A 14,324-nucleotide genomic window follows, 5' to 3' on the forward strand; every position below is an offset into this window, starting at 1 on the left:
GAACCTCAGGGAAAATGACTTGCCCAAGATGGTAAGCTAGTAAGTGACAGAGCTGGGATTTGAACCAAGATCTTCTCACTCAGCTCTCTGACCACGCTGCTTACCCAAGGGCAGCTGGCACAGTACTAAGATCTTGTAGCTACGAAGAAACTTCCAAGCAAGGCTTGGAATGGGAGCCTGGACAGTCTGAGTCTTTTCAGGACAGGGATCATGTCCTGCCTACTTTTGTCTCAGGGTTTGGTGTGTGGTAGACTCTCATACATGGTGAATAAAGGAGGAAGAGGGGTAAGGAAGACTTGAGGCCCCAGTGGGACTCGGTGCCAGCTTGCAGACTGATGGTGTTGGGTGAATCAATATCCTTCCCGCAATGGGCTCCATGAGAAGATACAGCAATGAAACTTCTTAGAGTACCCTCCAGGAGCAAATGCGGTTTAGTGGGCATACATGAACCTCCCTCCCTGCCACTTGGGGACTTTCAGAAACAACCTCTGGCCATTTGTAAAGTCAGGGTATGGACAGGTAGAAATGGAGGAGGGAGATTTGAGCCATTGAAGATTTAAGGAGGTGATATTTAAGTTATTTTTGTACAGTAATATACAAAGATAGGATCATACCTGTTCACCTGTTTTTAACTTATAATGGGCATCTTTCTAAATCAGTGAATATAGAGATCTATATCATCATGGTTACCAGCTGTATCATTCTCCACAATATACAAGAATACAGTAATTTATTTTACTGACACTCTATGATGCTCATTTATATTGCATCCCATTTTTTTGCTATTATAACCACTCTGCCGTGAACATCCTTGAAAAGACCATTTCTGAACTTAATAAAGAGGATTCGATAGTCAGAAGAGAAAAGGTGACTTTCTACTTGGGGAGGAGAATCAGGGCAGGCTTCATGGCACATACAAAATTTGAGCTGGACATGATGGTTAGATAGAGAATAGAGACTATGAAATAAAGACAGAGAAAAAGGCAATTGAAGTAGACGACTGACCTAGAGCAGCTGTAGAGGAGAGAAAGCATGGGGTATGTGTGGAGAAAGAGAAAAATGTGCAGTGAGATTGGAGCACAGAGTAGATGAAGCAAACAGGCTGGAAATAGATTCACAAGTAGTTTGTACAAAACTGAGAAGGGCTTTGACTGCCAGGCAGAGATACCTATTATTGTAGATCAACAAGATGGTTTCATGGTAACTCATTCATCTTAGAGATCATCCATCCAGGCCTCAGTATTCAGTGGGTAACACAGAATCAATTGTCCTGTTACTGGTTGTAAAGGGAAAAAGAATGCCCTTGATTCCAGATCACAAGATCTGAAAAGAAAATGCACAGACTCAGAAGTTCAGTGATATGTGTGAGAGAATTTTGCATGGATTTGTCACACAGTAATTGTTCAATAATAGCTAATGATAGTATGAACAATCAACAAGAAGTCATTTTTATTATTATTTTTAATTGATTTTAGAGAGAGGGAGGAGGGAGAGAGAAACATCGATGAGAGAGAACATCGATTGGCCGCCTCCTGTGTGCCCCCTACTGGGGATCGTGCCCACAACCTGGGCATGTGCCCTGACCAGGAATCGAACCAGCAACCTCTTGGTGCATGGGTCGACACTCAACCACTGAGTCACACTGGCCGGGCCAAGAAGTCGTTTTTAAATTTTGGGACTCTGCAGTTAGAAACTTAGCTTTTTTCATGTTGACTGTGCTCTGCCTGCATTTGTGTTGTTTCCAATCAAGTTCCATGGGAGGTCACAAGCTTGCTTCAAGGAGAGAAAAGGAGAAACCCTACACAGCTAGGTGGCTGTGGGAATTAGTTTTCAGATTGCTTTATCTCTTTAGTATTCAAACCCTCACCATCTAATCATCAAACTCACTCTAGTCTAAACTGGCCTAGTATTTTTTTCCCGTGTTTGGAGTTTATATCAGAAATGAAGATTTACTGCATTTGCAGATCATTTTTAGCCTTTTTTTATGAAAAAAGTGGAGGCAAGAGAGACCCACTTGTCCAATGTGTCATTTTAAACACGGTGGGCAAACGGAGGGTGGCAGCTTTATTTATCACCACATGCTCGCTGGAGCGCCGGTAAATGGAATTGCTTGCTCTGCCAAGCACATGGGGAATACGCTCAGCACTGAGGCTGGCTTTCTACGGCAGCTCTGTGATCTTGAATTATGAAAGGATTAGACAAGTTTTGAGAGAAGGGCGGCTCTGTTGTTTTTCTTCCCTCCTTTGTGAAGATTTGAGGCTGAGGAAAAGCCTAGCATAAAGACGATAAAAAGTCTGCCAGATGATGCTCTTTGGAAAATGGGTTGGGAGATTTCTGATTTATTCCCTCTGGTTATTTGCCAAGTCAGAAATCATGCAAATAATGACTTCTCTCTCTGGAGTGAGGAATTCTTTAGTGTTAGACCCAAAGCCCTGCTGGGCCCTGAAGCCTTGCTTTCATTGCCAACCTGAGGGGCCACACAATATTCACTTCCATGAATTTGAGAGCTGAAGCCCATGTCTGCTTAATGATGTTGTGGTAAGTGAACTATATTTTTTAGAGCTGTTTATCTATTCTCTTTGCTGCTAAATTGTGTCAAACCCAACTGATTTGCAAGCTGATAGCATTTGAATATCTTCTTCATTAAAGAAGCTATGGATACCACTAGTACCATTTTTTTCCTAGGCCAATCCCTTCTCTCTGCCTGCCTGACTGTAGAGCACGGCCCCAGATCCCCCTCTGCTCACCCTATCATCCTCAGATGCCACGTGCCTGACAGATCTTCCCAGGAACCTTATTCAAACGTCTTAGTGTAGTGGGAGGCTCTCCCTGCAGATCCAATTTCAGCTTAATTCACCATCCTCTTTGGCAGCCATCCTCAAGCACCAAGCTCTTTGAATAGGTCACGTTCTCTCTGATTTCTGGCCCTTTGCCAAAGCTGGTATCTTGCAAAGAAATACCCATCTGTCTCAGTCAGCAAGAACTGTCATAACAAAATACCACAGACTGGGTGGATTAAACAACAGAAATTTACTTCTCACTGTTCTGGAAGTTGGAAGTCCAAGATCAGGATGCCAGCATGGTCAGGTTCTGATGAGGATTCTCTTCTTGGCTTTCGGATGGCTGCCTTTTTCCCTGTGTCCTCATAAAGGACAGTAATCCCACCATGAAGGCCTCGCCTTCATTGCCTCATCCAAACTCTAACAGCCTCGCAAAGGCCCCGTCTCCAAATACCATCACATTGAGTGTTAGGGTTGCAATTTACAAGTTTTGTCGGGATACAAACATTCAGTTTATAACACCATCCTACCATCTAATAGGCTTTGCTTCAGATCTTAACTTAAATGCTACCTCTGCTGGGAGTGATTCCTGAAATGCCCAAGGCTATGTCCTCTCATAGGATACATGTTTATCTGGTACTTATCACACTATACTGCAACTGTTGGTATACCTACACGTCTTCTCCTAGCAGGCTGAACCCTTTGAGGGCAAGAACTGTGTGTTATTCACAGACAGATCCCTACTACCCAATCTAATACCATGCATACAGTAAACATTTAAATGCTTGTTGCCTGACTGCATTAGTCAGGGTGATGTTAACTGTTTCAACAACAACAATTTAAGATACAGAAGTTTATTTCTTCATACATGTAACAGTCCAGTGCCATTGTTCTACAGGTAATTCAGGGACTCAGGTTCCTTCCATTTGGTGACTCTACCATCCCCTAGGGTTTCAGAGTACTAGTCCAATCAGCAGATGGGGAAAAATGGATGGAAACAACACATCTACTACATAATTGTTTCTGCCTGGAAATGACATGCTTCTCTTCCAATCACATCCCATTGGTAAGAACTGGCCCCAGCTAGATACAAGGGGTAAGAGAGCCAGGAAGGGTAGGGGAAGCTGAGAAATGTGATCCCGGATAGGTAGGTGCTTCTAAACAACCACTCCTTACAATGGAATGAATGAAATCAAAGATACAATACAGTGGAAAGAACACAGGGATCCTGGGACCAAGAGGAAAAGCATATTAAATCACCCATTACCCTAATTTCATAGGAGAAGCAAGAGGTCCAGAGTAGGTAAACAACTGGCCCCAAACCACGCTTAGCGTAAGACCTGGGGTTTGAATTCAGGTGATCTTAGTCCTTGTTCTAGTTTATTAAATGGGAAAGCACCCCCCCCCCCAAACACACCTCTCCAAGCCTCAGTTTTGTCACCTGTAAAATGAGAGTTTTGTGCCAAATGCTCCCTAAGATCCAGCCCAGCAAAGGGGCCACAAGCAAGATCTTGGGGGTCTGTTCTGAGAATGGTACAGTTCAGGTCCCTGGATTATACTTGACAACAAAAAATGAAAATTTATACATTACTCAGTCATTTTATCTGCCATCACCTTCTATGAAGTAAACCACATTATGAAGATGTTTGGAATTTGGCAGCTAGAACACTGGCCACATTTCTTTATCCATCCAGAACCGGCCTGGGTTTGCGCACCTGAGGTCAGTGCGCATGACCTGAACTCGTGTCATTCCTCAGGCAGGCCTCAGCGCATCACACAGTGAGAATGAAAGTGACATTATTTCTCAGTTATTTGAGATGAGAATATGACATCTGGCGATATTCTGATTAAGATCAACCCTGCCCTTTGACTTTTAACCAGGCATTTCATACTATTCAGATGTGCTTTGAATCTCAAACTTTAAAAAAACTGGGTAGAAAAGATAAAAGAGGGCTGACTAGCATGCTGACCTCATTCGGAGCCTATTTTAGGAAATAAAAAATAATAAACTTGAATAATAGTTTTCAAAAATGAACTTCAAATGAAAATAAACTTAACTAGTCATTTTCCAGAAGTAACTGAGAAACTTCAAATGTCTTTGGCCCCAAGACTTTCTTTTAACTATAATGACTTTCTAGACTAGCAATTTTTAACCGTTATGCTGCAAAAATTTTTAACATGCAATACCTGACTATTTAGTCATGGATACTGATCTCTTTTCCCTTAGACTGTCAAATTAAAAAATGACAACAGCTAACACAATAGCTGTCCAGTGTGAATGAATCAAAATTATACCTATTTTTTGTCACATTGGCAAAAAACATTTTTGGTGTGCTGCAGAATTTTAGTGATTAGTTTATGTGTGCCATGAGATGAAAAAGGACTGAGGCTTACCTCCTCAAATTGCAGATCAGTAAGAATGAGTCTTAGAAATCTTACAAGTTTTTCTTTTCTTTTTTTATCCTCACCCAAGGACATTTTTCGATATTTTATTCAGATAGAGTGGGAGGGGGAGAGAGAGAGAAACATCGATGTAAAAGGAACACATTGAGTGGTTGCCACCCATACAACTCAACCAGGGCCGGGGACAAACTGCAACCGAGGTACATGACCTTAGCAGGAAATGAACCTGGGTCTCTCCGGACCGCAGGCCGATGCTCTAAGCACTGAGAAAAACCGGTCAGGGCATGAGTTTTTATTTTCAATTAGCCACTGCATTTCCTCTGGAGAAAATGAAAGGGATTCCCAATGTTCTGAAAGCTATGTGTTCCCATACATATGACTCAATAATGATCTCTTTTACTACTCCCAAACTCCAAGTCCTTTCACTAGGAAATTCTGTTCTGATTTATGTGCCTTCCCTCCTTGTCGCATGTCTTTTTTCCTCTATATCCCTTGGGAAGAATGCCTACTTCCTGAGGGTGGCATACCAATGACACTGCTTTGGAAGTTACTGGCAAAGCACTCTCTAGGTTCACCTTGGCAAGAGAGGCCTCCCAGCCTCCTCCAGCCCACCACTGCCATTTACACAATTCACCTTCCACCTCAAACCTGGAGCCCCAGTCTATAAAGAAAAAAGGGGAAAAAGCAAGCTGTCTAAAAAGCCTTAATTCTTCTTCATGGAATAAAGCAACATGTTACTGTGGCTTTTGACCTCCAGGGGTTGGATTAGATGATTTTCTACATGGTTTATTGTGAAAGGTTTTATTGCACATTCACCTCACAGATCCCCAACAATTTAATTGCCATAAAAATAGCTAACATATGTGGCAGGTTTTAAAAATGTCCATCCGCTAAATGGATTTGCTTCTGGAGCGGCCACCCGGAGCTGGCAGCTTTTCCTCACACACCTCCCTCGGGTTCTCAGTGAGAGGGTGAGAGTCACCCTGATGAGCGGTACTGAATGCGCCTCCCAGGAGAGAAAAGACGGACTCTCTGCTTCTATGATCCCCAGAGGCACGTCACGGTCACCATTTTTCACTTTCTATACTTGTTTGCTTGTTTGTCTTCTTTGGGAGGTGAGTTTTTAAAGACATTTCTCTGTGGGCCATAAAAAGTTTGCAGTCCTAGATTCCATGAAGGTAGAATGCACTAACATAGTCCATGGTCACTGTCTCAGTGGGCTAGTCCAGCTATCGCATGTTCTGCTATGTAAGCCACCAATATTATTAACCTATCTGTTAAAAAGAGAGGGAAAGAAATCTCTGATAATCCACAGTACAATGCAAAGCAATGCAATCGTTTCTTTGACAGGAAGTCATTGTCTTCACATCCCATTAACTAGAGACAACAATACTACAAAAAATCATATATGCATGCATTTCTCTTTACATAACAGATGTTACTTCTCAAAGTGAGGCTGCCTACTGAGAAATCCTTTGAGATCTAGTTAATTAATGCCTCCTCCACAGACCCAATAATCAGGTGTGATTTCTTCCTTGACTTCTTTTGTCACTTGTTATAATGTCCCCTATCCAAAAGGCAGCCACACAGGGGTCTGAGAACCAGTCTCTTAAGAGCAGTACTTCACCCTTCTTCAGTAGTGGTTCCTCCTCCAGCTGCCTACAACCCAGGCTAAATAGGATACTGCCCATCAGAAAAATGTCATTATCTGTCCCAAGTACCAGCAAGATTCCTGTGCTCCAGATAACAGCAGGAAGCTGAGAAAGGTCAGGGAAGACCCCCTCCTTTCCCCTCAGAGCCTTGCCTTGTCACATGGCTTGGGAATCTCTGTCTTGATCCAGTGAAATCTCTTTTGGGCAGCTCCATTAGCTTCTGATCCTCATCCCTCTTTCCACAGTGGCTCCAAGTTAATTCAAAGGACCATGGAGAGACCTTTTATTCTTTCTTTCTTTTTTTTTTAAGAAAGATGGGCTTTTATTTATTTGTTTATTTTTGTTAATCCTCACCCGAGGATATTTTTCCATTGTTATTATTTATTTATTTATTTATTTATTTATTTATTTATTTATTTATATCTTCACCCAGGACATTTTTCCATTTTTTTATTCAGATAGAGTGGAAGAGAGAGAGGAAAAGAGAGAGAGAGAGAGAAACATCAATGTGAAAGGGACACATCGAGTGGCTACCAACCGCACAACCCAACCAGGGCTGGGGACAAACTGCAACCGAGGTACGTGCCCTTAGCAGGAACCGAACCTGGGTCTCTCAGGACCGCAGGCCGATGTGCTAACCACTGAGCAAAACCGGCCAGTGCTCCATTGATTTTTAGATAGAGTGGAAGGGAGGAACGGGGAAAGAAAGAGAGAGAGAGAGACATCAATGTGAGAGAGGCGCAATGATTGGCTGCCTCCCACACAACCCCAACCAGGGGCAAGGATTGAACCTGCAACCCAGGTATGTGCCCTTGACCAGGAATCGAACCCGTGACACTCTGGTCCGCAGACTGACACTCTAACCATTGAGCAAAACTGGCCAGGGCAGACCCTCTATTCTTCCTTCTCAATTGGCATGTTTGATCCCCTTTCTCTCCCCTTTAATGACAGCAGTGTGGAGGAAAGCACTGTTTTAGGGGCTGGTAGCAGAATTCACCTGATGAAGACTTGACTTGTTCACTAAAGCATTTTGATAAGCCACTTTGGCTGTACAAAATGGTCCCTAGGACATGGGCTGGGTGAGATAAGAAGGTTAATAAAGTGAGAAAATTTTTTGACTTTCCAGGAGCAGTGCTGGAGGAAGAGACCTGAGAAAGGGATAAGCTAGGAGAGATGAGAAGAGGTGATGGGAAGGAATGGCTCAGCAGAAGAGTGGGGAATCCCTGGCTCAAGGAGAAGAGAATGGCAGTAAGAAATTCCCAGTGTAGGAAATGACAGATGGACTTTTTAGACTAGGAATAGCTAGTCTTTTCAGTATAAGTTATTTACCCTGCCATGGATACCACAGATGTCTATTATAAAAAGGAGCTAAATTAAATTAATTCAATGAAACAAGCTATAGATTTAAAAATAATGAAGATCATTATTAATTAATGAAGATCATTTTAATTCATTCAATATATAAGAATATGTTGCATATATAGTCACCCAAATGAACTGAAGTTCTTTATCACACGCAGCTACATATTGTCCCTGGGATAAGAGCTAGGTTTTACTGCTTCTCCAATATGATTACTCTCACATACACTCCCTTCCTCAGTCCCTGGTGGGAATGGTATTTGGGAGAGAGTAAGGAAAATGGGTGTCTTCCATATTTGCATACCTATAAGACCTAGAGAGGGGATGCAACAAGAAGAAATATGTAAGAAAAATTTAAAAATCTGTAGAAAGTGAAAACTCTGAGCCTGAAATATTTATCTGTGTTGCCAGATAAAATACAGAATTTCCAGATAATTTTGAATTTTAAATAAGCAAATAATTTCTTAATATATGTCCCAAATATGCTTCTCCTATACTAGATATTCTGTAGTTTTATTTGCAAAAAATGGCAAACCTAGAGTGGTGGAATTCTGAAATATATTAGCAGTAAAAAACATTTTAAATGTCATAGAAGTATAATTTGGGTACAGTGAACGTTTGGGTTAAATAATGTACATTTTTCAGTGGTACTGTATTTCAAATCAGGCTCAAGACCTTCACAAACTTACATCAGACTATGAAACACATTCTGAATATATTCTTCCAACATTAACACTAGCTAAGAGACACTGTCTTACTAATTGTCTAAAAAATAGCTATTCTATCCTTACAGAGAATCTTTTAAACTTATAGAGAAACTAATTACTAAAGTAAATAGTTTTCCCTTTGACTCCCTACCTCTAGGGTCAACAGAATGAAATGTAGCCTGCGGACTCTAGTACACTGCTGGTGGGAATGCAGACTGGTGCAGCCACTTTGGAAAACACTATGGCGTTACCTCAAAAAATTAAAAATTGAACTGCCCAGTGATCCCACTTCTAGGAATATACCCTAAGAAGCCTGAAATACCAATCATAAAGAATATATGTACCCCTATGTTCATAGCAGCACTATTTACAATAGCTAAGATCTGGAAACAGCCCAAGTGTCCATCAATAGACGAATGGATAAAAAAGCTGTGGTACATACATACAATGGAATACTATGCAGCTGTAAGAAAGAAAGATCTCTTACCCTTTGAGACGGCATGGAGGGACCTGGAAAGTATTATCCTAAGTGAAACAAGCCAAGCAGAGAAAGACAAATATCACATAATCTCACTTATTTGTGGAATAATATAATGAACAAAACAACTGATGAACAAAATAGACCCAGAGACATAGAAGCAGTGTACAGACTGACAAAACTCAGAAAGGGGTGGGGGGAGATAAACCACAGAACTTATATGTATACATGCATAACCAATGGACATAGACAACAAAGCTGGGTACATGGGGTGGTGGTGGTGGGGAGATTAGGAGGAAGGTGTCAATGGGGGGAAAAGGAGAAACATCTGTAACAAAAATAAATAAAAATAATTTAAAAATAAAATAAAAAAGAAATGCAGCCTGAGGACCCTACCTCAAAAAGACTGCAGTTCTCACTAGGCCAGCTTAGTCACCATATAATCAAACTAGGGCCCTTTTCTCACTTTCCTACCACCTGGCTTTATCAGGCAATAGTAATCATGCTCTTAAAAATGTCCAAATTTGGCCCTGGCCAGTTTGGCTCAGCGGTTAGAGCGTCGGCCTGCGGTACAGAGAGACCCGGGATCGGTTCCCGCTAAGGACATGTACCTCGGTTGCAGTTTGTCCCCGGCCCTGGTTGGTCGTGCGGGTGGCAACCACTTGATGTGTCCCTTCACATCAATGTTTCTCTCTCTCTCTCTTCCTCTCTCTCCCTCCCGCTCTGTCTGAACAAAAAATGCAAAAATGTCCTCGGGTGAGGATAAAAAAATAAATAAATAAATAAAAATGTCCAAATTTGCCCTGGCCGGTTTGGTTCACCGGTTTGGTTCAGCAGTTGGAACATTGGCCTACGGACCAAAGAGTCCTGGGTTCAGTTCCCGCTAGGGGCACGTACCAAAAAAAAAAAATCCAGATTTTGTTGTATAAAAGACCTAAGCCATCCACAGAAGTAAAGTGAAACAACAGGGAAACATTCTCAATTAAACAAAAGAAAAGGCTATTGCCGGGCCGGTATGGCTCAGTGGACTGAGCAGCTTCCTATGGACTGAGAGGTCCTGGTTCCATTCCCGGTCAGGGCACATGTCCAGGTTGCAGGCTCGATCTCCAGTCGGGGGCATGCAGGAGGCGGCCAATCTGTTTCTCTCTCACGTCAATGTTTTTCTCTCTCTCTCTCTCTAAAAAATCAATAAAAACATTTTTAAAAGGTTGTTAAAATTGTGCTTAATAAAATACATGGTAAATGTACTTAATAAAGTTACGGCTTAAAGTGAAATGTGGGAAGCTGTTTCATTTTTATTAAAGCTGGATTTATTGCTTTGGTTTATTGGTTTATGTTCTCAGAACTTAATTTAGTCTCTAGATGATTTTCCCATAGGAAAGCAGATGGGTCAGCTATATGCTGGACTACAACAGCCAAGGGGTTGTAATGAGGTAGTATTAACTAAACTTGGCCTGCACCAGCACCCCCCAGATAAACAAAAACATTAAAAAAAATCTTTCCAATTTACTCCCAACTTTGTCAGGATGAACTTTCTATAAACATACCTTGTGATTTTTTTACCTTTGCACTAAAATCTTCTCTCTCTCTCTCTCTCTCTCTCTTCTCATATGCTAGCTTAAAGACTGCCCATCATTTAAGGGCCCTTTATGGTATCACCTCACTTCCTTAGCCTATCAGTTCATCATGGCAGCCGCTCTACTCTAAGGTGGCATTCTGAATATTTGTGGAGATATTTTTCTGGTGTTGTCACGACCTAGCATACATATATATTAAACTACATACTATTTTACTATAAAGCATTTTCCTTTATTTCTTCTTTATATTATGGTAGGGGCATTGTGTTGATTTTTTAAAATTACATATGTATAGAAATGTAAAGGGCGAAGAATAGCCATGACACTTCACTTCTGAAAAAGGAAGGTACAGATGGGGTATTTGATATGTATATCAAGATAATGTCGTATTGGTCCAAAACTTAATAAACTGTAATAGATTAGAATGGAGAGCCCAGAAACAGACCTATGCATATATACATATGCATATTTGTATATTACAGAAAAGGCATATGCAATACAGGTAAACTGAGAGACTGTTTAATAAATTAAGCTGAGGACCTGAATAGTCACAGCAATCTTGAGAAAGAACAAAACCAGAGGTATCACAATGCCTGATATCACACTATACTATAAGGCGATAGTAATCAAAATAGCACGGTACTGGCATAGAAACAGACACATTATTGGTGGGATTACAAACTGTGCAGCCATTATGGAATTCTACTTCTGGGTAATTATCCAAAACACTAATTCAAAAGAATATATACACCCCTATGTTCATTGTAGCATTATTTACAATAGTCAGCTGGATAATGAAGTAGTACATATAAACGATGGAATATTACCAGGCAATAAAAAGGAATAAAATTTTATCATTTGCTAAAACATGGATAGTTTTAGAAGGTATTATGCCAAGTGAAATAAGTCAGTCAGAGAAAGACAAATACCACATGATTTCACTTATATGTGGAATCTAAAGAACAAAATAAACAAACAAAACAGAAACAGACTCATAGATACAGAAAACAAACTGATGGTTGCTAGATGAGAGAAGGGGATTTGGGAGCCTGAGTGAAAAAGGTGAAGGGATTAAGAAGTACAAATTGGCAGCTACAAAACAGTCATGGGGATGTAAAATATAGAGTCAATAATATTGCAAAAACTATGTGTGGTGCCAGTTGGTTACTAGACGTATCAGGGGAATCACTTCATAAATTATATAAATATCTAACCACTGTGCTGTACACCTGACACTAATATATTGAATTTCAACAGTAATTAAAAAACGAAAGTTAAAAAATTAAAAATTGTTGAGAATCCACAAAAAATAAAGGAAGCTGAAGAAAAAATGGTTATTCATTTTCATATATGAAAATCAACTCCAGATAGATTTAAAAATTTAAATGAAGAAACAAAATTTTTAAATAGTATGTGAGCCCTGGCCAGTTTGGCTCAGCAGTTAGAGCATTGGCCCAAGGGCTAAAGAGTCTTGGGTTTGATTCCCAGTCAAGAGCACATGCTTGGGTTGCAGGTTCGATCCCCATCCTGGGTGGGGTCATGCGGGAGGCAACCAATGTGTCTCTCTCACATCAATGTTTCTTTCTCTCTTCCTCCTTCCCTCCCTCCCTTCCACTGTATCTAAAAATCAATGGAAATATAGTCATGGAATAAGAAAATGTTTTAAGAAGCACTGAATATAAAAAAAAAGACTAAAAAATTTGACTACATTATACTTAAGACTTTATCTTAAAGAAAGTGAAGTTACAAACTAGAAAGAGATGCTTGCAATAATAGATAAAGGATTAGAATAGCAAGTGATGAACTCCTAAAAATTATTAAGAAAAATACTAACAACTTAATATAAAAATGAGTAAAAGACAAAATCAGGCCTTTCACAAAAGAGTATCTATATTTGGCCAATAAACATGAATTCTGACAATACAAAGTATAGAGATAATGTAGATTTATAGAATCTCTTATACATTGTTGATGAGAATATAAATTAGAGCAACTACTGTGAAAAAGTTTGGCTTTGTGTACTAAAGTTAAACATTCAAATACTCAAATGACACAATAATTCCACTTCTAGGTGGACATGTACTTCAAGAAGTATGTACAAAAATGTCCACAGCAGCACTTTCTTTTTTCTGTTTTTTAGAGAGAGGAACAGAGAGAAAAATATCAATGTGAGAGTGAAACATCGATCAGCTGCCTCTGCACACACTCTGACTGGGGATCCAATTCTCAACCTAGGTATATGCCTTGACTGGGAACCGAACCTGCCACCTTTGGGTATACAAACAACTCTTCAGCCAACTCAGCCACACGGGCCAGAGTAACTGCAGCCCTGTTAAAAACAGTAAATATTTATAAATAACCCAAATACCCCTCAACAGATGATATGAGTAAACCACAGGATATTCACACAATGGTATATATAATAGAGTAGTAGAAAGCAGTGAATCACATTGAAACATGAAATATGAATGAATCTCAGAATTATAACATTAAGTGAAAAAAGTAAAAGCTATGTGGATCCTTTTCTGAAGGCTAAAACAACTAAAATTAAAATATTTTTAAGAAATGTATATAGAGGCAACAAAACTACATATAAAAGGAAAGCAAGATAATGCCAAACATGGTATTCAGGATGATAGTTACCTAGGATAAGGGAGACAAGAGGATGGTTTTGGGGGCACCAGAATCTTTAGAGTCAGATGCAGATTAGGCTAAAGGTCCTGGCTTTTATGTTGGGTGGTGATGTCACTGGCAATTATTACACTGAAAATAACTAGCAGAACAAACAAACAGAAGACTAGAAGAGGACCTTGCATGGATCAATAATGGAGAATGTGTCAATGATCAAGGATTCTGATAAGTCGTTCATGTACCTGAGATTTAACGGGGGGGGGGGGGGTGTAGAAAAAAGAAGGAAAGGAAAGAAGAGAAAATAAATTATGTGTGTAGAATGTTATATATTATACATAAATTTCATTTCAAAATAGTAAAGAGGGCCTTGGAAAATATTTGTTATATAAGGGAAGAGCACAGTACCTGACAGGGTTGTAAACCACTGCTCTAGCCAAATGAGGCTTGTTTTTACTAGAAACTCTGAACCTCTATGTCATGTTGTATCACTCAAGGCCCTGCACATATTGTCTGGCTTGTGAGTTTTTTTTTAACTTATTTGTGGAATCTCCCCTGGACTCTACATGTCTTGAAGGTTCTGGATTCTGCACAATGCACAGTGCCTTGGGTAGAGTAAGCACTCACTCATTTGTTGCATGAACAAAATACAATATTTGAGTTGGTGCTTTAATTTCTTGAAGAAGTGGGTTTAATAAAGATACTAAGTTATGCCAGACAACTGTCCCTGCACATTCTGT

The sequence above is a fragment of the Molossus molossus genome, unplaced genomic scaffold, assembly GCF_014108415.1.
Source record: "Molossus molossus isolate mMolMol1 unplaced genomic scaffold, mMolMol1.p scaffold_m16_p_11, whole genome shotgun sequence".
NCBI classification, from domain to species: domain Eukaryota; kingdom Metazoa; phylum Chordata; class Mammalia; order Chiroptera; family Molossidae; genus Molossus; species Molossus molossus.